Below are 26,353 nucleotides of genomic sequence, written 5' to 3'. Positions count from 1 at the left end.
AATGAAAATATTTCTTTCTAGATCTTTTTTGGGGGGGTCTTGTGGGCCATGACAGATTGTCATGTAAAAAAGTGGGTCCCTGTGCAAAAAACTCTGGGAGGTCTTGCTATATATATTTATATATATATGCCATAAATATATATAAGTGTGTATACACACACACACACACACATATTTATAAGCCGCTTTGAATGCCCACTTGGGAGGTAAAGCGGGATATAAATAAATAAATAGTTATAGAGTATAGAGTATAGAGTCCGGGTAGATGGGACTCGTCAGCCTGGGAAGGCAGCTCATCTGAGAGAAGGAAAACTCTGATCCCAAACCTCCACTGCCTTGTGGCTACATCCAGTTATGGAAAAGGCTTCAGGAGTCAACCTCCAGGCAAAATCCGGAGCCAGAGTCCCTGAGGCAGTTCGTGGCTGAACACAGCCACGTTCCGGCAACTCCTGCAACGACGCTGGAACCAACCGTATTGGCCTCTGCCTTTCCATTGGACCATTTCAGCGACGTGGAGAGGGGGGATTTGCTGCATGGGTAACAGCCTATCCTCCATATCTACTTTACCCAGGCTTCGCGCACTGAAGAGGACACTCTGTTCCAGAACCACCATTCAGAGCGTGACACCATAGTCTTCCGAGACTGAAGGATGCCAACTACTATATATTTTAATATATAATAATATATTTATATTATTTTATAATATAAAATATAAATAAATATAATAATATAATATAAAATAAAAATAAATATATTTATATATTTTATAATATTTATTTATTTATTTATTTATATCCCGCTTTACCTCCCAAGTGGGCATTCAAAGCTGCATGTAAATGCATGTCATAAGAACATAAGAACAGCCCCACTGGATCAGGCCATAGGCCCATCTAGTCCAGCTTCCTGTATCTCACAGCGGCCCACCAAATGCCCCAGGGAGCACACCAGATAACAAGAGACCTCATCCTGGTGCTCTCCCCTACATCTGGCATTCTGACTTAACCCATTCCTAAAATCAGGAGGTTGCGCATACACATCATGGCTTGTACCCCATAATGGATTTTTCCTCCAGAAACTCGTCCAATCCCCTTTTAAAGGCGTCTAGGCTAGACGCCAGCACCACATCCCGTGGCAAGGAGTTCCACAGACCGACCACGCGCTGAGTAAAGAAATATTTTCTTTTGTCTGTCCTAACTCGCCCAACACTCAATTTTAGTGGATGTCCCCTGGTTCTGGTATTATGTGAGAGTGTAAAGAGCATCTCTCTATCCACTCTGTCCATCCCCTGCATAATTTTGTATGTCTCAATCATGTCCCCCCTCAAGCGTCTCTTTTCTAGGCTGAAGAGGCCCAAACGCCGTAGCCTTTCCTCATAAGGAAGGTGCCCCAGCCCCGTAATCATCTTAGTTGCTCTCTTTTGCACCTTTTCCATTTCCACTATGTCTTTTTTGAGATGCGGCGACCAGAACTGGACACAATACTCCAGGTGTGGCCTTACCATAGATTTGTACAACGGCATTATAATACTAACCGTTTTGTTCTCAATACCCTTCCTAATGATCCCAAGCATAGAATTGGCCTTCTTCACTGCTGCCGCACATTGGGTCGACACTTTCATCGACCTGTCCACCACCACCCCAAGATCTCTCTCCTGATCTGTCACAGACAGCTCAGAATCCATCAGCCTATATCTAAAGTTTTGATTTTTTGCCCCAATGTGCATGACTTTACACTTACCGACATTGAAGCGCATCTGCCATTTTGCTGCCCATTCTGCCAGTCTGGAGAGATCCTTCTGGAGCTCCTCACAATCACTTCTGGTCTTTACCACTCGGAAAAGTTTGGTGTCATCTGCAAACTTAGCCACTTCACTGCTCAACCCTGTCTCCAGGTCATTTATGAAGAGGTTGAAAAGCACCGGTCCCAGGACAGATCCTTGGGGCACACCGCTTTTCACCTCTCTCCATTGTGAAAATTGCCCATTGACACCCACTCTCTGCTTCCTGGCCTCCAACCAGTTCTCAATCCAGGAGAGGACCTGTCCTCTAATTCCCTGACTGTGGAGTTTTTTCAGTAGCCTTTGGTGAGGGACCGTGTCAAACGCCTTCTGAAAGTCCAGATATATAATGTCCACGGGTTCTCCCGCATCCACATGCCTGTTGACCTTTTCAAAGAATTCTATAAGGTTTGTGAGGCAAGACTTACCCTTACAGAAGCCATGCTGACTCTCCCTCAGCAAGGCCTGTTCGTCTATGTGTTTTGAGATCCTATCTTTGATGAGGCATTCCACCATCTTACCCGGTATGGATGTTAGGCTGACCGGCCTATAGTTTCCCGGGTCCCCCCTCTTTCCCTTTTTAAAAATAGGCGTGACATTTGCTATCCTCCAATCTTCTGGTACCGTGGCCGTTTTGAGGGACAAGTTGCATACCTTAGTCAAGAGATCTGCAACTTCATTCTTCAATTCCTTAATAACCCTTGGGTGTATGCCATCAGGGCCCGGTGACTTATTGATCTTTAATTTATCAATGAGGTCTGAAACATCTTCTCTTTTAACCTCTATCTGACTTAACTCCTCGGTTAGGAGGGGCCGTTCGGGCAGCGGTATCTGCCCGAGGTCTTCTGCCGTGAAGACAGATGCAAAGAACTCATTTAATTTCTCTGCCATCTCTAAGTCTCCTTTTATCTCCCCTTTCCCTCCCTCACCATCCAGAGGGCCAACCGCTTCTCTGGCGGGTTTCCTGCTTCTAACATATTTGAAGAAGCTTTTATTATTCCCCTTAATGTTGCTGGCCATGCGTTCCTCATAGTCTCGCTTGGCCTCCCCTATCACCTTCTTACATTTCTTTTGCCACAGTTTATGTTCCTTTTTATTCTCTTCATTAGGGCAAGACTTCCATTTACGGAAGGAAGCTTCCTTGCCCTTCACAGCCTCTCTAACTTGGCTGGTTAGCCATGCGGGCACTCTCCTGGATTTAGTGGAACCCTTCTTTCTTTGCGGTATACACCTCTGCTGGGCCTCTATTACTGTTGTTTTAAGCAGCCTCCATGCACTTTGGAGAGATTGGACTCTTTTTACCCTCCCTTTCAACCTCCTCCTAACCAGCCTCCTCATTTGAGGGAAGTCCGCCCGTCGGAAGTCAAGGGTTTTTGTTAGAGATTTGCCTGGTATTCTTCCCCCAACGTGCACGTCAAAACGGATCGCAGCACGATCACTGTTCCCCAATGGCTCAGTAACGTTAACATCTCTAACCAGGTCCTGCGTACCGCACAATATTAAATCCAGAGTCACCTGTCCTCTGGTGGGCTCCGTGACTAGCTGATCTAAGCCACAGTCATTTAGCACGTCAAGAAATCCGGTTTCCTTATCGTGACCAGAACACAAATTGACCCAGTCAATATGAGGATAATTGAAGTCCCCCATGATTACAACCCTGTCCTTCCTTGTCACCTCCCTGATCTGTTTCCTCATTTCAAGGTCCCCATCAGATTTCTGGTCTGGAGGACGATAGCACGCCCCCAGTATTACATCGCTGCTCAAGCCTGGTAATTTAACCCACAGAGATTCTACGGTGGAGTCGGACCCACCTTCAATCTCTACTTTGCTGGATTCTATCCCTTCCTTAACATGTCCTTTGTGCATGCATGTCTACTCTGAAGTAAGCCCCATTATAGTCAATGGGGCTTACTCCCGGGTAAATGTGGACAGCATTGCAGTCTTCCATTGCGTTCCAGAGCACGGATGCGCTGCGGCTTACATGCACTCCAACACTGAAGTTCCTTAACCCTCCCCTGGGAGCAGGCGCGCGCTCCTTCTTAAGTCTCTCGCCCCGCCCCCTTTCCCCACGCGCTCAGCAAGCAGGCGGTTGGAAAGGGCGGGGAAGAGCGCGGCAGCTACTGTACGCGGCAGCCGTTTGGGGGCGGGGCTGAGGCATGCTCCGCCCCCTAGCCGCCACCCAGCCAATCGCATTTCCACACGCGCTTCACGCGTGTCTTGGAGGCAGGGCCGGGCAGGAGGCGATGGTTGGGAATGGCGCATGCGCTGTCATGCTCCCCCAGAGGCCTGAGGTGAGGGCGGCTGGAAGTGGGGCTCGGCCTCCCCTGTTGTACCAGGCCTGAAGCTGCCCCCCTGAGTCAGGAGGAGGGGAGGCGTTGAGGGGTACTCTGCTGGCTCCAGAGCTGCCCCGCTCGCCTGGGCCTGGAAAGGGGGGCCCCTCTCCCCTCTCCAGCCCAGGGGGTGGGACAGGTGGGCGCCCCTCCTCGCCTGCCCCCTGAAGCTGTTGCTCCAGAGCCCAGGCCTGTGTGTCTACTCAGAAGTAAGCCCTATTGCGTGCAATGGGGCCTCCTCCCAGGAAAGTGTAGGTTTCTGCCTCAGAGCCTCATCCTGTGTGTCTACTCAGAAGTAAGCCCTATTGTGTTCAATGGGGCCTACTCCCAGGAAAGTGTGTATAGGACTTCCAGCTTTAGGGCTCCTGGACCTTTAACAATTGTGTAAATTTCAGCAGGTGCTGCTTGTCATCTCACATATGGCAAGCTGTACCTGCTACAATTCCCTCTTCTACGCAATAAAAGGTCTGGGAACCCTGAGGTTGAAAGGTTGGCCACTCCTCTTGTAAAGGATTAAGGGATGTTGACCTGCACTGTTTCTGGAAACAAGGGTCATGAGGCTGGAACATTTTTCACAGCTGATCCAGAAGCCTGTGTGTGAGACAGATAGACCACATTTTGGACACTGAGAAATTGCACACCTCTATTCCCCTTCTACTGGCAGGAAACATTTTGTCTTCTTTCTCCTTTCCAGAATGCAGGGTAATGGTGCCTGAGTTTGCCTTCCCTTTCTGCATGAGAAATACCTTTCACCGAGTTTCTTAAGTGAGATGCTTGGTTTTAGCAGTCTTGCTCCTTTCAATTTTCCGGTCTGGAAATCATATGTTGGACATACCGTAGTTTATCTCCTTGTGGAAAAAAAAGCTGGAGTGGGGAGAATTGTCTTGTTTCCAAGACAATTGTATAGTCATATACTTGCTCTTTCATCCAAGATTGGCTCACATAAGAAGAGCCGGCTGGATCAGGCCAAAGGCCCATTTGTCCAGCTTCCTGTATCCCACAGTGGCCTGCCAAAGGAATAACATAATTAGGGAGATGTTAGTGTGGGTATCTTCTTGCCCCTGAAAAGTGCAGGTTCTTCCATCAGAAAGAATGGCACAGAAAGGATATGAGTGAATGTGAAGTTGCCCTTCTTTTGTGTCAGACACTGATCCATCAAACTTAGTCTTGTAAATGCTGGTGTATGGGAGCTTCTCAGGCTGCTGGAGGTTTTTGCCAGAATCAGTCCAAACCTTGAATTAGAGCTACTGGGGATTAAGTACTCCAATGCTATCAGAACATATGTGTCTTTTGTAAGATAGAGAGCCAGAGTACAGAAAAATGGTGTAGTGCTGTCTAACCACCACTCAGTTTAGATAGCTCTGTTGACTCTATCATATTAGGTGGAATACTTATTTTATTTATTTAAAGAATTTATATCTCACCTTTCTCCCAGTCAGAGCAATCAGGGCAGCTTACAATAATAAAAAAACAAACAAATACAAAGCAACACTGCATTTGGTTCAAAAGCCAGTCCATCATGTCAGCCATTGAACACTGTCCTAAATAAAAGAGTCTTAAGGTCCTGCCATAAGGTCTCCAAGGAGGGAGCCATTCTTGGTTCTGTGAAGAGGGAATTCCTCACTTGGGATGCTGCCACCAAGAAGGTCCTCTCCCTCACCTCCATTTGTGATGCCATGGTTAAGAAGCCCTCTGACAACCTCAAAGGTTGGATTGGATTATATGGAAGGAGGTGGTCCCTCTTATATCCTGTTCCTGAGCCATAAAGGGCTTTAAAAGTCAAAACTATCACCTTGAATTGTTCCTGGAAATGTACACTGGCAGCCAGTGTAGCTGAATTGAACCAATGAGCCTCCATAACCACAGGGGCAGCTGCATTCTGGACTAATTGTAGTTTCCAGACAGTCTTCAAAGGCAGCCCCATGTACAGTGTGTTGCATTAATCTAATCTAGATGTCACTGGGGCATGGGTCACCATACCAGGTCTGACCAATTCAGGTATAATTGCAGCTATCAGATTAGCAGAAGCTTCTTTTCTGCTCTTTGTCTTATAGATCTGAGTGCTTAAAGAAGATCTGAATAATTTTTGCCTTTGAATATCTGAGGAAAGATGTTAAGTTTATTTACAAGATTGTTGTTGTTGCTAATGTTTACAGAATACCCAAAAATGGGAGCCAGGAGGGATAGTGCTGGTGGTGCTATTTATTATTATAATAAATAATAATATTATTATAGTGTTTTTTTGCCTGAAGACTTGATCTGTCTTACTGGTTTCTGAATTGTTACTATAGTGATATGTATCTGTGTATATTCTTTTCTGCTGGTATATTCTTGATTTGAATATTGTTGGAGTTTACTTCTTAATTGCTGTGTTTGCTACTGTGATTGTTTGCTCCATTTAGGTAAAATGGCATTGTCAAACTTAGTGCTGTGTGATATTAATTTTAAAAATAAGCCTGTTGACCTAAGAAAATGTGTATATGGTGGGGCAGGGGATTCATTTGAAATTTATGTAGCCGATTTATGGGTGTCTTTTTAAAGCAGGTGACAGAAAAATAATGTTCACAATGTGAATTTTATGATTCATATTCTTGTGTAGTTGTTGTATGTATTGTACTCTGCTTAGATAGCTATAGTGCTCTGAACCCATTTCTCCTCACATATCCCCTTGTACATTCTGATACAGAAACGTTTAATCACATCCGCCTAACTGAAGGCATTTCTACAGCTGTAGGAAGAGAACTCCTTATAGAACGTTGAATGTGAGTGTGAAAGCAGAAGATAATTGCTTATTGTTTGAAAACTGCTTTCTAACTAGTGTAGATATTATACTCAAGTTACAGACATGGGAAATGGAAATGTTGATTGGGGCTTGGGTCCTATGCCGGCTTACTAGTAAGTAAGTCCCACTGAATGAGGGACTTACTACTAAGAATTTATGTATGAGATGAGGCTGTTTTCCTGGTTCATTCCTATGCACAGTGATTGCAGTATTTGAGTATTCTTTGTAGCTTTTCTCTGTGGTCTGAAGACTACAATTCCCACAATACTTTTCATACTGGTATTTGAGTGACATCAGGCATGGCTGAGGCTGGTTGTGGAGGAAGAAGGCCAAAAATGTAAGCTCAGTGTTTTTCTTGCTTTGAAAAGGTAGGTAGGACCTTTGAAATCTTTGAGGGGGAGGTGTACCATTGTAGATTCATTTAAATAGGAACTGTGCGTTTGGGGCATACATGGTGGCTTTAAAATACCTGCAGGCTTTCTGTGGGGTGGTTCTCTGGGAATCTGTGGACTTGATAGTGCAATTACTTTGCTTTTTGAATTTGCTTCTGTGCACAGACCCAGTCCCGTGTTCTCTGTTGTTTATCCTGGAGAACAGGCATTAGCCTTAGCCTAGCAACAGTTTCTGTATGTGAACAGTAATGAAGTTGTCATGTGTAAGCGTCCCACAACAGCAGCATTGAGGCAGTTGGACAAGGCGCAGTATCATAGATATAGGTTGCTATGCTGGAAGGACAGCCAACTGCATGTATATATAACAGTGCTGCCAGTCTCTCCCAGTGGCTTGCATTCATGATTTCTCCTTTACAGGTTTGGAGAGTTAGAATAATTTTTGAAGACAGGCTAACTTTTTCTTTCTTTCTGAATCTGGACAGGCAAGGTGTAAAATGTAATCTTACATTTGTTGTACTTTTTTTGGAGTTGTACTTTAAAGTAGTTTAAATTTGTAGTATGGTTAGAAGAAGCATTAGTGTGTGTAAATAAGTGTGTTTAATAAGTGTGTGTCTTAAGACTAAAGATTAATTTTTCCTTCCCTTTCATGCTAAAGATCAGGGTAAGAGCAGGTGTACAGTGTTGTGCTAATGGAGATGCTGAAATAGCGTTTGGGCGGAGAAAGGTGAAGTTTATAAATATGTGAAGTAGTATTTTGTGTGTGTGTGTATGTTGTTTACTGCTTCACTGCGTTGAATTCCTGGCACTGGATGTTTATGTAGCTTAGCAGGGACTCCTTACTCTTAATTTCTGGTATCTTTTGAAATTATGGTAATATTTGCACGATGTCTTTCTCACAAGTTCTTTATATACAAATTTGGGAAGATTAATTCTGAGTACGTATGTTCAGGATTGCAGCAAAAGTCAAATTTGAATTCTTTGGCACTGGAACTATCATGAGTCACTGAGAACTATCACGGGCAAACCCATAAAATATCTTTAAATAATACTGTATTCAGTAAGTTAACAGTTTTATCAGTTATTGATTCCCAGTTTGATGATTATACTGTTTACATCCTGGTAATGTTTACTCACTCATTTAATAAGCATAGTTTGAAGCATTTGGTACCAGTGTGTCATTGGGAACATAATGATATTCCTGAGTAATTGTAATGATCTCATTGAGTCCTTTTGTAACTGTCATTTAAAAGTAATGTGCCTCTAGAGTCATTTAAAAGTAATGTGCCTTCCAAGATTGAAGGATGCCAACAATGCCCCTAGAGTCTGTGTGTTAAAGCATAAGTAATATAGCATTCAAGGGATCTGAAGGCCTTAGGAGTGGACCTCAACAAGTGGCAAACCCTGGCCTCTGAGTGGCCCGCTTGGAGGCAGGCTGTGCAGCATGGCCTTTCCCAGTTTGAAGAGACACTTGGCCAACAGTCTGAGGCAAAGAGGCAAAGAAGGAAGGCCCGTAGCCAGGGAGACAGACCAGGGACAGACTGCACTTGCTCCCGGTGTGGAAGGGATTGTCACTCCCGAATTGGCCTTTTCAGCCACTAGATGCTGTTCCAGAACCACCATTCAGGTGCTAACTCTTTTTGTGGCCTGACCTCATGGGGAATGCTCATGATTCTGTCTTCAGCTCCATTCAACAGCACTCTCTCATATAAGTGTCAGTGTGACCAGAGTGATGAATGATACTGCATCTCAGCTGTGATACTTCTGCAATCTGTAAAGTACAGTCCAGAGTATTGATGATAGACTGTGCTGCAGCTGAGATCCTGTGCTGGCTTTTGTTACATGACTCTTGTAAGACTGAATATGTATGTGGAAAGTGATATAATTACTTAAAAAGCACACTGTATAGTATAGCTAGAAATGGCAGTGTGTTTACACGCAGGCTATGCAGTTGAAGTATGAAGTTATCAGGATAATAAAGGAACAGGGCATATGTGAGATTAATAAAGGATAGAATTTTGGGAAGAAGCAGAAGAGGAAATGCAGGAGAGAGTATGGTGGGCATGGCTTTAATTGTTAGAAAAACTAAAATCAATGCATTCTTTTGAAATTGAAGTGACATTACAACAGGCAGTTCTTGTTGGCATCCTTCAGTCTCGGAAGACTATGGTTTCACGCTCTGAATGGTGGTTCTGGAACAGAGTGTCCTCTCCAGTGCGCGAAGCCTGGGTAAAGTTGGTATGGAGGATAGGCTGCTACCCATGCAGCAAATCCCCCCTCTCCACGTTGCTGAAATGGTCCAATGGAAAGGCAGAGGCCTATACGGTTGGTTCCAGCGGCGTCGCAGGAGTTGCCAGAACATGACTGTGTTCAGCCATGAACTGCCTCAGGGACTCCGGCTCCGGATTTTGCCTCGAGGTTGACTCCTGAAGCCTTTTCCATAACTGGATGTAGCCACAAGGCAGTGGAGGTTTGGGATCAGAGTTTTCCTTCTCTCAGATGAGCTGCCTTCCCAGGCTGACGAGTCCCATCTACCCGGTGGCTGTTTAGTTGCCTCTTACGACAAATACAGCCAAACTGAGGACCTATTCTTATCCCCAGCCCCCAGGGGATACAGGTAGTTACGACACTGAATTTTTTGGTAGCACATCAGCAGTGTTTTGCTGCCCACAGGTCATAAGCTGCTCTCTTGTAGGGTTACCAGATACAAAGTGGGACAGAGTGCCTATATCTTTTAACCATTGTACAGAAGAGGCAGTTTTGGCAGGTGCAGCTCCACATGGAAGGGTTTAAAAAGCTGCACCTGTCAAAATACCCTCTTCTGTACAGTGGTTAAAGGTATAGGCACTGTGTCCTACTTTGTTTCTGGTAACCCTACTCTGTTGGGAAAATGAAAATAGCTGTATCTTTTCCCTTGCAAGGTAAAAAGCAGCTGGGGGAGTTATGTGATTTTTAGTGGAGTGAATATTAAAGAAAAAGGTTAAGAAACACATGTCAGTTTTGTGTTTTAGCTTGTAAACTTCACTTTGTTAAACAAAAGAGACTTGGGGACATTCATGCAACTGGGTGTTGCATGTAATTGGGCCCTTAATCTGCAGATTTGCAGAGCAATCCTGTATATGCTTCCCCAGGTACCACTGTTGTTCAGTATGTCTTACTCCCTAGTAGGTGTTTAGAATTTCACCCTTTATTGCAATATTTGTCAAATTGTAGAAGCTCAAGAAGCACATTTGGCAGCAAGTATTTCTTTTTGTGGAACATTTTTTTAATGAATTGTGGTAGGAAAACATTTAAGCTTCAGGGGAGAGGACGGTATTGTTGAATGAAAGCAAGATTCACAGTGAAATCCAATGCATGCTTATTTGGAGTAAGCCCCACTGAACTCAGTGGGATTTACTATTGCATAGGATCACACTGTTCACTGAATGAAGTACTGTACATTATTGAATGTCGGTATTTTAGTTTTGATCTATGCCCACCATATTTTTCATTGAAATACTGGACAACATGGCTCTTAAGTTAATATCTAGTCACATATAGTCTTGTTAAATACTTCACAAGTCTCTTATTATTCTGCCTTAAAAAATATAATTTTTCAGAGGCAGTGTACAGAATAAGCATCCAATACAATCAGTGATGAAATGAATAGTATCACATTTGAACAATTAAAATCAAATTTTGTTGAGAGCATTGCAGTAGTCCAAGCTTAGTATAATCAATGCATTAATAACAGGCTAGGTCTGCTTACTTTAAATACTGCTACAGCTGATGAACCAGCCAAGTTTGTAAAAAAACAAAACAAAAAACCAACCAAGTTTCTGGCTACTGACATTTAATTATTTTTAAATAGGTATAATCTATGGTTAAAACTTTGAACCTCTGCTTGTTCAGAAATGCTACACATTTTGAAAAGGCAAGTTTGTGCACTGAAAGTGAGGACATGGTCAAGCAGAGTGCCGCATTCAGTCATTATACATTGCAGGTAAGTCCATAGGAATTGAACTCACTTGAGAATTATTTTTTTTCTGGTTTTAATTTTCAAATTAAATGTGTATTTGTTGTTGAGTGGTAGAAAGTCTTCACAGGCCAAAATCAAGTAACTGTTACTTCTTTTTAGCTAATGCAATTTAGGTCCTTAACTTTATCGAACATTTTTACATAGAAAAAGCATACAAATTTCTGTTTAGCAACTTGTAACTTACTGTATAGAAAACACATTTTGAGAGGCAATACTCCTAGTATTTGCCCATGTGATTTTTTTAATCACACATGATCAGTAACTAGAGAAGTAGAGGCACTGTAAAAGTGTCTTCAACACCTTGACAAACAATACAGATAATTGGCTTCCTACTTCTACTGCCCACAATAAGTGCTTGATAAGAACTTGGCTAGAGGTCCAGGGTCACTGGAAGTTTGCATTCCCTACCCCTAAGAAGACTGTGATGGGTAGGAGAGGAGCAGTCTTGTTCATCCATCAGTCAGGAAAGGATCAGCTTCAAGAAGCCTGCTTTCCCTCCTCCTGGTAAGAGAAACCAGCAGAACTGGGGGGGGGGGGTGACCTCTCTGTTGCAGTCTGGGCTTTCTATAGATAAGGTGTTCACACACAGTATTTAAATTGGCTATGAGCAACTGAAGCAACAGGCAGATGTGAAACTTGCCATGAGGAATGTGCACCCTACTGCTTCTGTGCATTCAGGTCCAGGTACTGCATGGCAACAAATGTATACCAAGAATTCAAGAGACACAGGTTCTGCTAAGCAAGTAGTTTTGACCTTCAAAAATAGCATACTTTTTTCATAGAAAAAGAATTATAGCCCCATAGGCATATCATTTCAGGGAGCTTAGTTACATAATTCAAAGAGCATTGTCCCAAGCAGAATCCTACCCATAGGCTGTGGACCATAATGATTGTATGCTGCATGACTCGGGAGGGGTTGAGGTCTGCCTGTAGGATTCCCCTCGGGGTCAAGTTCGGAGGAATGAGTAGTCTCCTTCCAGCCAGTCCACTGAAGGCTCACAGTCTTATTTATATCTATAGTTCCTTATGAATATGCCAAATTAAATGGCAGCATCCAAAGCGCTTTCTGTGGTTTCTAGGACCAAATGTGATGCTTGCATCTTTCCCATTGATTTCTTTGATCCTTATATGCTTCATCCAGGATCTTGAAACTAGACTATAGAATATTTTCAGTAGCTGGCCACCCTTCTTAACTCTTAAGTATGATTTAATCCTGTTGATACAGGGGGACAAATAAGTCTGTTTTCCTAGTAAGTGACCATAGGGCTTGTTCCCCCCCCCCCCCGGAAGAAAACCTTTAAAGAGGTGAATCAGAGCCAAAAGGAAGGTGTTGAATCAAAAGCCAGAGCTGAATCAAACTCATTTCTTCATAGTCAAAGCCATTTTTCCTCATTGTCTATGACAAGAGGGCTCATAGCTGCTGAGGGCTGTGTCTGAAACAACTTTTAGGTTTTTAATATAAAAAGGAAAGCAACATCTTTAAATTCCAGTTTTCAAGATGTCCTTACCAGCAAGAACTGTGTCCTTAGCATTCATGCTGAGCCCACTTTTGCAGGGCTGGACCGCTCACTATTTATAGCCCCTTACATTCATTTGTTTGTTGATTTGTCTACTTGATATTTTAGTAGAATTTTAAAATACCGTAGATTTAATATGAAAGGTTTGCTTTCCTCTGGAGAGACTGCACTTTGGCTGATTTGTAAAATCCTTTTGTTTTTAAAACTTCTGTCTTTTAATTTCAACTCAGGTAAATAGTACGAAACAAGAAATGGACAATCAATTGTTTTCTCCATTATTTGGAGGAATTACTAATACACCATCCACTGTTGAATACCCCCAGTTATACAGTAGCTGGTCAACCTGTGAAGATGAAGATCATGTCAGTACTGTTGCCTCATTACAAGACTGCACAAAACAAAGGTATGGAGTGATTGCCACCTTGTGGCACTTTCTAAAAATCCCTCTGAGCGGAATGATGACAGCTGGGTCTTCTGAATATCAGGTTTATATACTAGCAGCCTCATTAGGACTTTGTAATGGATTAACCCATTTCTGCCCCACCTCACAGGTGTAAACATTTTATCCTTGTTGCATCCATGCAACTTTGGGCAGAAATGGCTTAAGATGAGAAATATTTTCTAGTTTCCATTGAGTTGGCTATGTCTGGGAAGCCCTGTGTAGCGGAAACTACTGCTGACCACAGGAGGAGGGAGGGCAGGGGACAACTCCATCAAAAACCCCTCCTGATAGTGTCCATAGCATACTGTAAGCTTAAGTCATTTCTGCCCAATGATGCATATATGCAACAGGGTTCAAATATGTGCACCTGTGGGCTGGGCAGAAATAGGTTAAGTATGTGAAGATGAAATAGACATGCACTCCCCACTTGAACTGTGCTTCCACATCCTGTGATTTTTTTATTATGAGTCCACAGAGATGAGGACTTGTGATGTGCCCAGGCTGGCCACTTCAGTGGGCATGTAATGAATGTAAAAGTGGACTTGACAAGATGCTGTGTTTGGCAATATTGTTTTTTCCTGCTGTAAACATGAAGAAAGTCTTTTAAATTGTCACTGGTGAGTGTGTATGTGTGTATCTCTCTGCTGTAACATTTAGGCCCAGCTTTGCCTCCTGGCCTTGAAAATAGTAGAGGGAGAGTTGCCCTCTGCTGGCTCTACTTGCCTGAACTCTCCCCCATTCCATCTCATAGTATTCTGTTCCACATAGATGCAGCCCTCCATTGACAGAGCCAGATGAGAACCGTTTTGAAAAGCAGCAGTTAGGCTTCATCTTAAAACTATTACTTTCAAGTCTGGCAGCTTGTTAAGAGGCTTTTCCCCAACTGTTACATTTTCAGGAGGGAATTTAAGGATGTTTTGTTATGGTGCATATATTTTTATTTTGCTGCAATTAATGCACACTGGTCATTGATTGCTATAAATTTTTTTGTTGTTCCTTTTCCTCTTCTTACCTCCCATGTACTCACACTTTGAATGTTGTTAAGATGAAGGTTGTAAATCTGTGGGAGTGGATAAGGGACTGACCAGATTAAATGCCAAGTCTGATGGAAGACTGCACTGAGGATAATGAAGGCATAAAAGTTGTACATTTGTTAGAAGGTAAAAAGAAAGCTGTATTGAGGCCTCTCAAAAGCCAGATGTACTTTATCAAGGTACAAAGATGCCAAGGGAAGGGAACGCAGCAGACATGCAGAAGCTCCTCCCACTACTCCTTCCATTTCTTCTTTTTCTTATATCTCTTAAATTTCTTGGCCTCTATCTTTTTTTCTTTCTTCTTCTTCTGTTTTTGAATTTAATCCCAAAGTTCTTCCTCTGCTTGGGACAGCATATTCTCTGGTCGTTTCCTCTATTTTCTTCCTTCAATTCTTGATTTTTTGGAGTGACGGTTGCTTTTTCCATCTCCTGTCTCACTTCAAAATACCTTTAGCTTTGACCAGCATTGAATCCATTTTTTTTTTCTTGTCTATTATTTGTAATCCGGTCCTGCTTGCTTAACAGGGAGGCGTTTGTCTTGTTAATTTAAAATCCATCAAGAAATTCATTAATAAAGACTGGCTTGTACTTTCAAGTGCCATTTTGAAATCCATATCAAATCCAGCCACTTCTTATAGGCCTAATTTCCAGTTTTTATGTCCAAAAAATATGAATCAGTGTTCCAAGTCCAATCAATAATAATGTCAAATCAATCAAACAATTAAAGAGTCACCCAAATCTTTATCTTAGATCTCTTCTTCCAAAAAATATGGATCAATAATCCAGGCCCATAACACTGTCCAATTAAGTTAGTATGCCTTTAAATGACCAGATTAGAATCAAGACTTTTGCTGGGAAAACGAAAGTAAGAATTTATTCCATCCATTGAAGATTACTTATGTACTTCTCTTCGGTGCATACCATTATACAAAATAATCTTGTGTTTGCTCCAGCAGGGGAAATCCAAATTCGCTTATTTTCCCTCTGGGTGGCTAGCGGTCAACGTAAATCTTAAAATTATCTTTTCCTCCTTCAGACTTCTTGATTACAGTTCTCGTTAAAGCCTTTTAATGAGCCAAGTTTACTCACATTTTAAAGCTTTTTCACTGTGATGTTGTTGTATCTAGGCCGTGGGAGGGGGAGTTCTCAGCTTTCCGAATCTTCTCCAATATGGTGACCGGGATAGAATGTGATTCAGCACAGAGCAAACAGGGAGAAATCCTTGAAATTGCCTTTTTCAAAGGACTCCCCCGTTCGAGCTCTCAGCTCTTCGTACCGTCTTCCTGGCAACAAAACGTGCCTTAGTTGTTTAGGCACATGAAAACACATCTATTTAGCAGTCCCCTCGAGAGCCCCCGAGGTTCACTGCTACTTTTTAATGAAGTTGGCTCCCCCCCCCCCGTGCATCTTTCTAAAGGGGTTGCTGGCTCAGGAGTGGAAATTCCAGGCTGTGAGATAGCCATCTTTCAAGGCAGACCCCTTCAGGAGGAACCACCCTGAGGGGATAAAAAGAGGAAGCCCAGGGGGCAGAAGCCAGAGGAACCTCCCTCTTTTTTTCACCCCAGGCTGATCTATATAGCAGATCTCAGCAGATTCTGACCAGCCTCAAGAGAGAACCCTGCCAGCATGTGCTGCCCCACCTTGAGTTGTGTGATCGTTACCAGTGCTGTATCTGTAACTATGGTGTCTCTGGTAAGAACATGTGGATGTATGGGGGGGGGGGTGTTGGGGAACTAACTATTTCATTGTGGTAGCATGCCTTGTGGCAAACATAAAAGCTACTTTTAGTTGATATTACTGTTTAGACGTGACTCCCCCAGAGTGGATAAGATTCCCTTTTCCCATTTTCCCCTTTTGGGTGCTAAAGTAGGAAGGGGCCTAATCAAGCCTCCCCACTTCTTCCCCAAGACAAACCCAATTGGATCTGGCTTGTTTGGAACCTAACTTTTCAGGCTGTGCTTGTGGCTTTCTGATTTCTTCTTTTGTGCCAGTGAGAAGGGTAACGTTTAAGCTTTCTTATCTTCAAAGGACATATTTATTTGGATAAATATTGCTTTTCTCATTGGAGGAGGGTTTTCTTAGATGGGTTACTGTTCCTGTTCACTTTGCAGGCAAGATCATGTCAGTCATTGCAGCCTTTAGTAGGAAGAGGCTCCATCAGTTCTTGTCCTGCCTGCTCTGCAGAAACAGAGCATCTTTTTGCACTCCTGCTCTTTTTTATTTTCCTACAAAAAGTTTTTTTTTCTTTCTGCTCATCAGATAAGAGTAGAAATAAAAAATATTGGTGTATTGCTATAGAAAAGGTTATTTGATATGTTCCACTCTCTTTAGCTTCTTGGTAGGAGTGATACTCAAAAGTATCTCCTTTTCAGGGCACAGGAAAATCTGTCATCCTCTGGCAGTGGCCCTGATATGTTTGGTTTAGTAACTAGCATCCTAGAAGAGCCAAACAAACAAGAGCCTGTTACAGACTGGTAAGCTGATATTTAAGTATTTATAGATACCCTATTTTAAAGAAACAGTTTCTTGAATCAATGTAATATAATGAATTGATGCCATTACAATCACAGGCAAAGTGGGCAATTCCAAAAGTTTAAATTAACTCTTTCATGTGATTATGTTTGGGAAGTGTATATCACAGCAGTAATTTAAAATACACATAATAATCCAAACCATGTTTTGGATTCAACCAATTGACTGTGAAAGGCCAATTAAAACTGTACTGGTGGGAGCGGTTGCACCCAATCAGGCGATTCAGTAGTGGGGCCTAATGCAGAGCTTTGCCCCCTGGCTCCCAGCAGTCAGGCACTGACACCTCCTGGTCATTGATGAAAGGTGGAAGATAAACTATAAGATCAAATATTTATTTGTTGAGCTAGGGAGGTTGGAAGTAAAACACTTCTGTATTTTTACACTTTGCACAAACTACTGTGTATTCTCTTCAATATTTTGCAAGGGTTTCAATAAAAATATTTTTCATACAAAGCTTTGAATTTGTGTGAGTATAATGTTTAAATTGCATTAAATGTACTCTATAATTTTTTTTTTTTTCCTAATCAGGTATTTCAGTGCAAATACTTGTCAGGAACAGTTTTGAGATATTACATAGTACATAAAATGGAGTACATTTTATTTTCTGAGAATTTATAAAATGCAATTATAAGGTGTCTAGGGCATCAGAAAAATTTTCAATTCATAATTTTCTAGATTAAATCACATTACTGTTTTTTTACAAAACAAAATATATTGAACATTAAATATTTAATTTAATACTGTTACAGGAATTCTCTATCAAGATTGTTTCCACCAGTGTGCTCATCAGACTTGAAAAAAAGTGACAACGTCTCAGGGCTTTTTTCTAAAAGGAACTTGGAAAATAAAGGTCTTACTACCTTAGTTGATGCACAGGATCCTTATGAAGAAAACTTGCAGAAGGTCTCTACAGAATCATTAGAAAAAGAAGTTGATGATCTCTATCATATAGGATCTTGGCTTGCATCTCCTGATCCTTGCACTCAGTCACCAGATGAGATTTTGAAAAATATTAATCCAGAAAAAAGCAATGAGAACAATAATTTAAGCAGCTTGGCATCTCAGAACGTTAATGATCAGGACAAGATACAATTAAATGAGTGTGGAAAGAGCCATGCTGACTCCAGCACTTTTTCATTTCAAGCTAAAATAAAAGATAGCACTAATACTTATACAGGATATCAGAATTCTGACAAAGCAAGAGGTCTACTTAGGAAAAATGACAGAGAAGGGTCAACTAAGTACTTCACTCAGCTTTTTAATTCTTTTGCTGATGGTGTATGGGATCCAGTAATCCATGAAAACTTGTCACCTAAAAGATATACAGCTGGTACTGCTGCTTATGACACACAGCAATTTAGTTGTCCATCCCGGTACTTTCTCAATCCAACATTTAATAAAGAAAACAACTTTCCTCAGGGAATGAATACAAAATTGCTGGAAAACTACCCACAAAACAGCTACCATAATATGAGTACAGAGACAGCCTTTGGCAATCATGAATGTAAAGTCCCAGTGCATCCTCAGAAAGGCTCTGGTAACCACTTGCCTTTAAAACCAGCTCTTCAGAATATGAATTCATCTTACAATGGATATACATGGTTGGATAATAAAATGCTAAATGCAGTAGCTGCATCTTATGTGACATATGAGAAGCAAAGGGAAATGGGCCCTCAGTTGTCTTCCGGGCCTTCAACTCAGTCAAATGAATCTTCTGCTGGCCTGTTTGTAGCCCAGACTTCCTACTCACAAATGCCACCAGCGTCCTCTTCAAGGAAATGTGGGAATCCGCAAATATCCACACACACTCCTAATAGCTCAGGGCTTTCTAGCTTCACAGAAAATTTGAGACAAAATCACCTTATTGGACAAGCCCAGAATGCTTCCTTAGCTGCAGAAGAGGGACACTATAGTAGAGTTTCTGTTAATGCTTCCTCCAACTGGTTATCACAGAAGCGTTCTGTAAACGAGTCTACAAAATATCACAGATTTCATAATAAGCAAAGCCAGTACAACAGAAATGAGCGAACGCTGAATGACAAAAGATGTAAAAATAATTGGAATCCACAGGCTGGCTACGTTGGGCAAAATTGTGCACAGTTCAATATATTGGGAAGAAGACAAGAACAGAATGGTGGCAGCTTGTCTGATTTCATCAATCCTTCTTTTCTTCCGCTTTTCCCTTTGGTATATGGATATAAACAAGCACCTGTTTTTCCTCCCTATAACCCTCATTCATTTTCATCACCAGCTAATGTTGCTTTTTCTCCACTACCATTTCCACTCTCTGAACTTGTTGACATTTTTCACTACGACGACTTTCACCATTTGAGTCCCTTGATTAATGACCTGCCATGTGGAGATATAGCTGCACCATATTTTGCCTTCCCTCTGCCTTTTAACAACTGTAGGCCACCAAAGAATCGTAGTGGACCTGCAAATGAACTCCATGTCCGTTTAGAAGAATGTTATGAACAGTGGAGAGCACTAGAACGGGAACGGAAAAAGGTAAGGAGTAAACAGTAAAATTAGCAGAGAAGTTTGCTCTTACTGTGAAGGTGGTGTTTATACTACAAGTCTCTGCCAGACAGCATCTGGGGCAGGATAGAAAGTCTTTTTGGGCATTTTGTTTTGATGTTTGAGCTATATTCTAGCACAGCTCAGTCTGTCTGGAAAATGGTGATTGTTTCCAGGAGATCTGAATTCTTCAGTTCCTGCTCTTGTTCCAGTATAGCCCATAATTAGAAGATTTAAGTTCTGCTAGTCTTTCTTAGAAAGTGGTCTTCAGCAGATTAAATCTTTCAGTTTTGGCTGGTTTGTAGTTTTGCTGTATATTAGTATGCCAAAGTTGGGTCTTTTAACCAAATTAGGAATCTTCAGAATTTGCATAAACATAGCAAATTCTGCTCACAGTGCAAAATTAAACAAATCAAACGATACATTTGTGTTTTTTTTTTCATAGGCATGCTTACTGTAGTGATCTCTGTGTGATAGTAGTTGGAAGCTGGGAAGCATTTTTATTTTTTTTGTAGCCAGTTAACAGTGCATAATATTCTGTAATCATTTCACCAAAGTCTGAAAAATAGGCAGGTTTGAAAAATACAAATGGAGGAAGGTGATGGAAAAACGAGTAAAGATTGGAACATTTTTGCCATACTGACATTTTTGCCATAAATGTCTTCTGTTACTTTCTCTTCAGACAGAAGTGGATCTAGCAAGAAACTTTCCTGGAAAGCAGGTAGCCATCTCAAATAGCACTCCATTTTCTCGACTTCCTGCTAAACCGTCCAGAGTGGATCGTCTGATTGTGGATCAGTTCCAAGAGCAGGCAAGAGTAAGCATGCCTAAGAACAAAATATTGGTTGAATAAGTCTTATGGCTGTGTGCAAAAGATGTGCACCCTACATTTAAAGAGATGTTACCCAGCTCCTCCTTCTAGAGAGAGAAGAAAATCCTATCTTTAGCAGAGGCAATCTGTTTCAGGTCTGTTTACAACCTGCCTTTTGGGAGGTGGGATTATTGATGTATGGCAGTTGAGCAACTGTAGGCATCTGTATTCTCCTTTGACCTTCTTGATTCAGGCTTCTGTCTTTGTTCTGAGACAGCTTCAGGAGCCTTATGGACGATCTTTATCTAGAGTGTGATGTAAAACTTGGAAGCTCTGTCAGTAAACGTAAGATCATGCAAGCTGCATCAGACTAAAAATCTAGCATTATGTTTCCAGCAGCTGGCCCAGGTACTTTGGAAGATGACATACCAGACATGAAAGCAGTGGCCTTCTGCATGTTCCCATCATCTAGAATGCAGAGAGACTCTCCTTCTGTACTTTTAGCTGTCATGGCTAATAGCCATTGATGCTGCTGCACTGTGACCGCTTTACAACAGCAGAACTGCTGTCATAAATGTTGCTCAGGATTGGGTTGTAGGTGTATCCTCTATTTGACTGCACTTGAGGCACAGAAGATAGAGGGGATTGGTGGGCCAATGGTAACAGACGATCAAGGTTACCTTTTTGTATCTGCTGAGATGAGCTTTGTAGCATTGCAGAGATTGTGGGGTTTGTATGCCAAGATGCAGCAAAAGGCAGAAAAGCATTTTGGAAAGGAACCCAAAGTGCCTTAGCTGGTTCCAGGGAGAGAAGCAAGGCAAGAGAGTTAGAATTACATTCCTGGGGGAAGGATTCCTTGATAGGCAGCTCTGTAGCCAGATTGGTGGCTTGCGAAAGAGAAGCTGCTCAAGCAGGCACTAGATTAACTTTTTGTAGTAGCTCTCCGAGGGTGGGTGCAGGGAAGAAGGGGGGGGAGGTTGGAAAGAAAATGGAGCGGTCTGATACCCTCCTGGGTGCTGGCTGGTACAGAGGTGCTTGAGTAGCTGGAGGAGTGGAATTGCTTGATGCAGTGACAGGAGCCAAGCAAGTCTCAAATGGCAGCAACAGCAGCAGGAATAGGAAAAGATAAAAGAAGATGCAAGGAACTGGGGAGCTACATTTTATACCCAGAGTTCTTGTGGGGAAGCATAGAGGGTGTGGGGGGATGAGTGCATCAAGAACCTTTTTTTATTTCTTCCATCCCAGGCTTGTGATGGATGACTGTATTGTGTTGTGCCCTGTTGTGCTAAGGTTGAAGGCACATCTCTTGTGTTACTAACAACTTTGTTTACTCCAGAGTCTGGAAGCTGTCAGGATGTGGCTTGTTTATAGGTGCAAAGCTGCTGATCAAGCATGTTGTGGTCAGGCATGGAATTTTCTGACAGAGCAGGAAAGACAAGGCTTTTTCTTAAACTAGCCAGCTAGCAGTGAGAGGGAGGAGTTGCTCTGAAGAACCACAGTTTGGCCTTTTCCCTATGGCAGGGCTTTTCAGACGCCCCAGCCTGTGGGTCCTGGCCTGTTTTCCCCTTAAGGGGCGGGGGCAGGGAGGAGGCAGCGGCGTGATCCCCAGGATCGCACCACTCAGGGGGGCTGCAGGGGCTTGGGTACACTTACCAGAGCCTCCTGCTGCCTCTCAGGGGTGCGGGGAGCCCTGTGCGGCTGTCCACAGGGCTCCCCAAAGCTTCACAAGTGAAAGTGGAGCAAACGCACTCCTCTTCCACTAAACTGGAAGTGGAGCAAGATTGCTCCACTTGTGAAGCTTCGGGGAGCCTTGCAGATGGTCCCTGTTTCATCTTCCACTGGGAGGTTGAGAAAAGTGTTAATGTGGTCACCAAGCACTGTGCATTAGGTACAATGCCTCACTTGGACAAACTGTTTTTCAGAGTGCCTTCTTCTGGCTAACCTGGACCCCCCCTTCCCCCCAAAAATTAACAAAATGCCTTAAAGCAGTGGTTCCCAACTTTTTAGAGGCCCTAGAGGCTGCTGCCTAATTCATAAATGCCATAGGGTATGGCTCTTATGGTGATTGGGCAGCAGTGCTCCCCCCATAGCAGCTTGTTTAACTCTTGATGCACATAGCCTTATTACTATTAACAGCATTTATATACTGCTTTTCAACAAAAGTTCACAAAGCAGTTTACAAGAAAATCTTGTAATCTGCCCTGTCAGTTTCACAACCCAGCAAAACTTGTGTCATGACCGACTGGTGGGTCCCAGTTTGGGAACTGCTGCAATAAGGTATTGTCATCCTTTCTTAGGTACACACCTTAATAGAAAAAATGGAAAAACTCTGTGGCATTCCTGTCCATAATAATGTATCTGCTACCATGAAACAACATTTGGAAGCCATCTGGGCTACCCAAGCAAGGCGCAAAGATGAGATTGTCAATTCTGCTAATTCTCCAAGACAAGGACCATCCCGTTACAACAGTGAAAAAGGCAGGTATTTTCTGGATGTAGCTTGTTGCTTGAATGCAGAAGGCAGTGGCTCGCAGTAATAATCAAGTCCACAGATTGAGTTATGGAGTGTCTTTGGGCACCTTTGTCTCTTGTATTGCACACCAGCCATCACCCTCTCTCTTACTCAAGTGAACTCTTTGTCTCTAACAAAGCATTTTCTTGTTGTTTGACTCTTAACCCCATCCTGAAAGCCCAGTATGTGATCTGCTAGAATCTTTAGGCTGGGGAACCCCTGTTGCTTACATGATTTCTCTCAGGTATACTGGAATCACAAAATCGAAGGCATTTGCATCTGAAGAGATTTCCTCTCTCGTCCTGGTCACTTAAATCTGATCAGAGAGGCTGGTGGTGTAAAGACTATCTTTAAAGCCTATCCATAAGTTTAGTAATAATAAGAATTTTTCCATATTAAATTGTTCCCAAGTTTTATTTTGCTAAATGTCCAAATATTTTTCATATTCAGATTCCCAAGATATGCAGATCACTCTAGGTGGGCTGTCATGGGAAGCTGTCACAGGCAGTTACATTTCATTTCATCTTTATTTACAAGATGTCACAAGCTTCAGCTTGAGGCAAGTGTGCTTTAATAGCAAGTAGGTAAAACATTGTTTTTAAAAAAGAGTTAAGAATTCTATGTGTCTAATGTCTGTCCCAAGTGCATACTAATATTTGAATACAACTCTCAAAGTGAAATCTAGAATTCTTGTCAATGCTGGGACTGGATACCTGCCCGAGCATTCAGGACTGTATTCAGTCCGAGTTTGTTGGCAGGTGCATTTGCCCTGCTGCACCCAGTGCATTTTTAAGTTCTATGCCATGTCCTGCAAAATTCCATCCAGCTTTTTCTTGTGGTGTTATCTCCAAATTCCCTGTTAACCTTGTAATTGCTGATTTTGTTTTAGATGTCCTTGCTTTGGCAGCTGCCATTAAAAATTTGGCTTTCTCCACACGAAAAACCCGGACAGCGTTATGGTGTGCTCTTCAGATGACTCTACCAAAGGCTTCGACGAGCAATCTAGTAAAAAAGGAGGACATTGAAAGAGCGTTGCAGGAGCTCTGCCCCATGAGGGGCAGCTCAACAGCAAAGTATGACATGCAGTCTGAAGAATCCCAGCAAGTTGTCAAATGAACATATCAGAAAAAGCAAATCTTGCAGGAGTCTGGAAAATACCCCAGTCAGCGAAGCAAGCCTAACTGGCCTGTGTTGCATTTCCACTGCTGGGACAGTCTAGTCTGGATATGTGCGTGTCTGTAACAGTATCGCAGCAGTCTTCATATTGGTTGTCTTTTGTCTGCAATAGAAAATAGAAAAGGGTGTTAGAGAAGTGGAGCGAAGCAGTTGTGGCTTCTCATCTTGATCTTCAGCCTAAAGCTATGATTTAATCCATAATCCACTTGCTAGGAAACTGGCAAGTGACGAAGCTGATTCTACTGTGTTGCAATTTTTTACACTTTTTTATAAGATCCATTTTTGTTTTTTATTACATTATTCTTTTAAGTGCCAAAGTGGTTGCTAAAGATGATGTTTTGTTATTAATAGACAATGAATAACATGCATTTCTTTGTTACATTGCTGGAAGCTGAAATTCTTGAGGTAATTTCCAAAGTTCTGGCTGAAGCAACCTGTAGCTAATGTAGTTTGTGTTTACATTAGATTTGTGAAGTTGTGTTGCTTAATTCAGTTACTATAATGGTGGTTTGTTAATAAAATCTGTGGGCTGGGGAAGAAGGACATAAGGAGTTCTTAATATGGTGCAGTAAATATATTGTGGCAAGCACTGACCAGTGACCATCATTTATAATTATAAATTGAATACATGGATTCACTTAGTGGCTTAAACTCCTATTTAACTTGGTATGCACTTGATGAGAGATCGTGACTGTTAATGATGTGTTTATTTTCATGGTCAATATATTTTAATGTACATTTGATCTCTTGTCAGATCTAATAATCAGGCTTAATGTATGCTCAGGAAGTCTTTGTGGGTGTGTGTACACTATAAGTATACACAGAATTTTATGTTAATAGCAACAGAGTGTTTATAGAATACCTAGCTCTATACTAGTTACCAAAGCTGGCTGATTTGTTTTTAGCATGAGGAGATTTCTATGTTAAATCACTATTGCTAGCCTTCATTCTGTGTCTTAGACAATCAGATCTGTTACATGCCAGTGTGAATGTACAAGGTGAGCATTTTGACTAGAAGGTATCATCCCAAAACTTTCCTTAGTTTTTGTTGGTTTTGCCCAATTCAGGTACGTGTTTCCCCTTTCATTGGAATTTTGGGGGCAGCCCCATGCAAGTGATGGGGTACTGTACGCAGGCAAAGCTGTCCTCAACATTGCAGTGAGTGATGGAGGGTGAGGCTAGATAACTGTAGATCCTGCTGGAGTTGTGGGGGGGGGGGAGGCAGGTGCACTTCTCTCCATTCGAGGGATCTCTAGGTTGGGTCTTCCTTAATTAGGTCCTTATTACTTACAAGTATTAGTGCTTCAGTAATCTTGTAAAGTGTAAGATCACCTCTGTGTACTGATAAGCAAGGGCATGTGTGTTTATAGTATGCGAATGAAAAAGTTTGGAAAGCGGTTTCTAACAAAATCTCATTGAAAATGTGAGGGATAGTAGAGACAAACAACTGCAAAAACTTGGAGCAGACTTCACCTGGTGTAGTTAGTACTATATTAAATTTGATATTGTTCTGTGAAACATAATTGATACATTATATATGCACTTACCAAATGTTCCCGACAGTGTTTAATTTTGAGCTTGCCAACCTTGAGAGCAAATGTATAACGATTACAAGGAACTTGACAAGTGCAGTACGAAAATTGCAAATACAGTACCTCACATTCTTCTGTAGACTTTTCTTTTTTATAAAAGGAATCTTTGAGAGGCGCAATCTTCACAAATGTGCCATATTCTTAATGGAAAATTGTAATTGTTATTTTGAGCCTTAGGTTTAGCTTAAAGTTTAATGCTGAAGAAATGTATGCTTTTTGTGTGTGTATTTTGCACTAAATGTCATAAAATCAAATATGCTTTTGTGAATTAGAATATAGAGTAAAAAGAATTGGTTAAATTTTATTACTACAATATTAAGTTATGAATCATTGTTTAATAGTCTATTTTGTATGTTTACAAAATTATACTTAAAGAATGTGTTGTACTAGTGAGTATATTACGCACATTAAGATCTCTGTGAGTTTAAAAAGTGATTATAATTGGTTTGTGCCTTTAACAGTTTTAAAAGGTCAGTATAATGGTGTGTTCACTTTGTGTTGCAGCTGAGCAATATACTAAACGTATAATAATAATCTGCATTAGACAGCTAATGGTTTAGTGTGTGACTGTTCTATAAACAGTTTCCAGCACTGAGTTCCCTCGCTTTAGAGTATGTAAGGTGTTTTAGTTCTGGCACTTATCACGGCATCTATTCTCAATTGCATTCCCAGCTCTCTTTATAAATGGCAGTAAGAGATGCCCATCAAAGGGTGAAACTAAATGTTGTACTTTTTTTCTATTACACTTGAGTTTTTCTGTGCAGGAGGTTGTCTTGCCAGCAGTGTTTAGGCAGGCTTTTTGGTGCCTTTAGCTAACAACCACATCTGACAGAGACACCCCTGACAGACAGGGTTTGGCTTCCATGTGATGAATGGAAATGCATAACGGTTGAACTGCTTTGCAACCGGATCAAATTTGCTAGG

At 41.8% G+C, this 26,353-nt stretch overlaps 2 long non-coding RNA genes across 2 annotated transcripts; both read left to right on the top strand.

Annotated features, from left to right (window-relative positions):
- The first annotated feature begins 7,181 nt into the window (after positions 1 to 7,181).
- Positions 7,182 to 13,120, top strand: LOC136651277 (uncharacterized). The gene is made up of 3 exons (XR_010794506.1): positions 7,182 to 7,257; positions 11,129 to 11,260; positions 13,044 to 13,120. It is a non-coding gene; the product is annotated as an uncharacterized lncRNA (long non-coding RNA).
- Positions 13,121 to 18,074: 4,954 nt separating this feature from the next.
- Positions 18,075 to 22,621, top strand: LOC136652160 (uncharacterized). The gene is made up of 3 exons (XR_010794560.1): positions 18,075 to 19,329; positions 20,021 to 20,155; positions 22,447 to 22,621. It is a non-coding gene; the product is annotated as an uncharacterized lncRNA (long non-coding RNA).
- Positions 22,622 to 26,353: the final 3,732 nt, after the last annotated feature.

The sequence above is a fragment of the Tiliqua scincoides genome, chromosome 5 (assembly GCF_035046505.1).
Source record: "Tiliqua scincoides isolate rTilSci1 chromosome 5, rTilSci1.hap2, whole genome shotgun sequence".
Taxonomy (NCBI): Eukaryota; Metazoa; Chordata; class Lepidosauria; order Squamata; family Scincidae; genus Tiliqua; species Tiliqua scincoides.
Note: the sequence above shows the minus strand (reverse complement) of the source record. Positions and strands in the feature narration are given on the sequence as shown.